The following is a 4,579-nucleotide window of genomic DNA, read 5'->3' on the forward strand; positions in this document are numbered from 1 at the left end:
TGAAACAGAGAACCTACACTAATCACAGTCACCTTCTTGTAATATAAATGATGGTTGTGGTGAAACAGAGAACCTACACTAATCACAGTCACCTTCTTGTAATATAAATGATGGTTGTGGTGAAACAGAGAACCTACACTAATCACAGTCACCTTCTTGTAATATAAATGATGGTTGTGGTGAAACAGAGAACCTACACTAATCACAGTCAACCTTCTTGTAATATAAATGATGGTTGTGGTGAAACAGAGAACCTACACTAATCACAGTCACCTTCTTGTAATATAAATGATGGTTGTGGTGAAACAGAGAACCTACACTAATCACAGTCACCTTCTTGTAATATAAATGATGGTTGTGGTGAAACAGAGAACCTACACTAATCACAGTCACCTTCTTGTAATATAAATGATGGTTGTGGTGAAACAGAGAACCTACACTAATCACAGTCACCTTCTTGTAATATAAATGATGGTTGTGGTGAAACAGAGAACCTACACTAATCACAGTAACCTTCTTGTAATATAAATGATGGTTGTGGTGAAACAGAGAACCTACACTAATCACAGTCACCTTCTTGTAATATAAATGATGGTTGTGGTGAAACAGAGAACCTACACTAATCACAGTCACCTTCTTGTAATATAAATGATGGTTGTGGTGAAACAGAGAACCTACACTAATCACAGTCACCTTCTTGTAATATAAATGATGGTTGTGGTGAAACAGAGAACCTACACTAATCACAGTCACCTTCTTGTAATATAAATGATGGTTGTGGTGAAACAGAGAACCTACACTAATCACAGTAACCTTCTTGTAATATAAATGATGGTTGTGGTGAAACAGAGAACCTACACTAATCACAGTCACCTTCTTGTAATATAAATGATGGTTGTGGTGAAACAGAGAACCTACACTAATCACAGTCACCTTCTTGTAATATAAATGATGGTTGTGGTGAAACAGAGAACCTACACTAATCACAGTCACCTTCTTGTAATATAAATGATGGTTGTGGTGAAACAGAGAACCTACACTAATCACAGTCACCTTCTTGTAATATAAATGATGGTTGTGGAAACAGAGAACCTACACTGAAACAGAGAACCTACACTAATCACAGTCACCTTCTTGTAATATAAATGATGGTTGTGGTGAAACAGAGAACCTACACTAATCACAGTCACCTTCTTGTAATATAAATGATGGTTGTGGTGAAACAGAGAACCTACACTAATCACAGTCACCTTCTTGTAATATAAATGATGGTTGTGGTGAAACAGAGAACCTACACTAATCACAGTCAACTTCTTGTAATATAAATGATGGTTGTGGTGAAACAGAGAACCTACACTAATCACAGTCACCTTCTTGTAATATAAATGATGGTTGTGGTGAAACAGAGAACCTACACTAATCACAGTCACCTTCTTGTAATATAAATGATGGTTGTGGTGAAACAGAGAACCTACACTAATCACAGTCACCTTCTTGTAATATAAATGATGGTTGTGGTGAAACAGAGAACCTACACTAATCACAGTAACCTTCTTGTAATATAAATGATGGTTGTGGTGAAACAGAGAACCTACACTAATCACAGTCACCTTCTTGTAATATAAATGATGGTTGTGGTGAAACAGAGAACCTACACTAATCACAGTCACCTTCTTGTAATATAAATGATGGTTGTGGTGAAACAGAGAACCTACACTAATCACAGTCACCTTCTTGTAATATAAATGATGGTTGTGGTGAAACAGAGAACCTACACTAATCACAGTCACCTTCTTGTAATATAAATGATGGTTGTGGTGAAACAGAGAACCTACACTAATCACAGTCACCTTCTTGTAATATAAATGATGGTTGTGGTGAAACAGAGAACCTACACTAATCACAGTCACCTTCTTGTAATATAAATGATGGTTGTGGTGAAACAGAGAACCTACACTAATCACAGTCACCTTCTTGTAATATAAATGATGGTTGTGGTGAAACAGAGAACCTACACTAATCACAGTCACCTTCTTGTAATATAAATGATGGTTGTGGTGAAACAGAGAACCTACACTAATCACAGTCACCTTCTTGTAATATAAATGATGGTTGTGGTGAAACAGAGAACCTACACTAATCACAGTCACCTTCTTGTAATATAAATGATGGTTGTGGTGAAACAGAGAACCTACACTAATCACAGTCACCTTCTTGTAATATAAATGATGGTTGTGGTGAAACAGAGAACCTACACTAATCACAGTCACCTTCTTGTAATATAAATGATGGTTGTGGTGAAACAGAGAACCTACACTAATCACAGTCACCTTCTTGTAATATAAATGATGGTTGTGGTGAAACAGAGAACCTACACTAATCACAGTCACCTTCTTGTAATATAAATGATGGTTGTGGTGAAACAGAGAACCTACACTAATCACAGTCACCTTCTTGTAATATAAATGATGGTTGTGGTGAAACAGAGAACCTACACTAATCACAGTCACCTTCTTGTAATATAAATGATGGTTGTGGTGAAACAGAGAACCTACACTAATCACAGTCACCTTCTTGTAATATAAATGATGGTTGTGGTGAAACAGAGAACCTACACTAATCACAGTCACCTTCTTGTAATATAAATGATGGTTGTGGTGAAACAGAGAACCTACACTAATCACAGTCACCTTCTTGTAATATAAATGATGGTTGTGGTGAAACAGAGAACCTACACTAATCACAGTCACCTTCTTGTAATATAAATGATGATTGTGTTGTGGTGAAACAGAGAACCTACACTAATCACAGTCACCTTCTTGTAATATAAATGATGGTTGTGGTGAAACAGAGAACCTACACTAATCACAGTCACCTTCTTGTAATATAAATGATGGTTGTGGTGAAACAGAGAACCTACACTAATCACAGTCACCTTCTTGTAATATAAATGATGGTTGTGGTGAAACAGAGAACCTACACTAATCACAGTCACCTTCTTGTAATATAAATGATGGTTGTGGTGAAACAGAGAACCTACACTAATCACAGTCAACCTTCTTGTAATATAAATGATGGTTGTGGTGAAACAGAGAACCTACACTAATCACAGTCACCTTCTTGTAATATAAATGATGGTTGTGGTGAAACAGAGAACCTACACTAATCACAGTCACCTTCTTGTAATATAAATGATGGTTGTGGTGAAACAGAGAACCTACACTAATCACAGTCACCTTCTTGTAATATAAATGATGGTTGTGGTGAAACAGAGAACCTACACTAATCACAGTCACCTTCTTGTAATATAAATGATGGTTGTGGTGAAACAGAGAACCTACACTAATCACAGTCACCTTCTTGTAATATAAATGATGGTTGTGGTGAAACAGAGAACCTACACTAATCACAGTCACCTTCTTGTAATATAAATGATGGTTGTGGTGAAACAGAGAACCTACACTAATCACAGTCACCTTCTTGTAATATAAATGATGGTTGTGGTGAAACAGAGAACCTACACTAATCACAGTCACCTTCTTGTAATATAAATGATGGTTGTGGTGAAACAGAGAACCTACACTAATCACAGTAACCTTCTTGTAATATAAATGATGGTTGTGGTGAAACAGAGAACCTACACTAATCACAGTCACCTTCTTGTAATATAAATGATGGTTGTGGTGAAACAGAGAACCTACACTAATCACAGTCACCTTCTTGTAATATAAATGATGGTTGTGGTGAAACAGAGAACCTACACTAATCACAGTCACCTTCTTGTAATATAAATGATGGTTGTGGTGAAACAGAGAACCTACACTAATCACAGTCACCTTCTTGTAATATAAATGATGGTTGTGGTGAAACAGAGAACCTACACTAATCACAGTAACCTTAATCACAGTTGTAATATAAATGATGGTTGTGGTGAAACAGAGAACCTACACTAATCACAGTCACCTTCTTGTAATATAAATGATGGTTGTGGTGAAACAGAGAACCTACACTAATCACAGTCACCTTCTTGTAATATAAATGATGGTTGTGGTGAAACAGAGAACCTACACTAATCACAGTCACCTTCTTGTAATATAAATGATGGTTGTGGTGAAACAGAGAACCTACACTAATCACAGTCACCTTCTTGTAATATAAATGATGGTTGTGGTGAAACAGAGAACCTACACTAATCACAGTCACCTTCTTGTAATATAAATGATGGTTGTGGTGAAACAGAGAACCTACACTAATCACAGTCACCTTCTTGTAATATAAATGATGGTTGTGGTGAAACAGAGAACCTACACTAATCACAGTCACCTTCTTGTAATATAAATGATGGTTGTGGTGAAACAGAGAACCTACACTAATCACAGTCACCTTCTTGTAATATAAATGATGGTTGTGGTGAAACAGAGAACCTACACTAATCACAGTAACCTTCTTGTAATATAAATGATGGTTGTGGTGAAACAGAGAACCTACACTAATCACAGTCACCTTCTTGTAATATAAATGATGGTTGTGGTGAAACAGAGAACCTACACTAATCACAGTCACCTTCTTGTAATATAAA

This window comes from Tachypleus tridentatus, chromosome 1 (assembly GCF_004210375.1).
Source record: "Tachypleus tridentatus isolate NWPU-2018 chromosome 1, ASM421037v1, whole genome shotgun sequence".
Classification (NCBI taxonomy): Eukaryota; Metazoa; Arthropoda; class Merostomata; order Xiphosura; family Limulidae; genus Tachypleus; species Tachypleus tridentatus.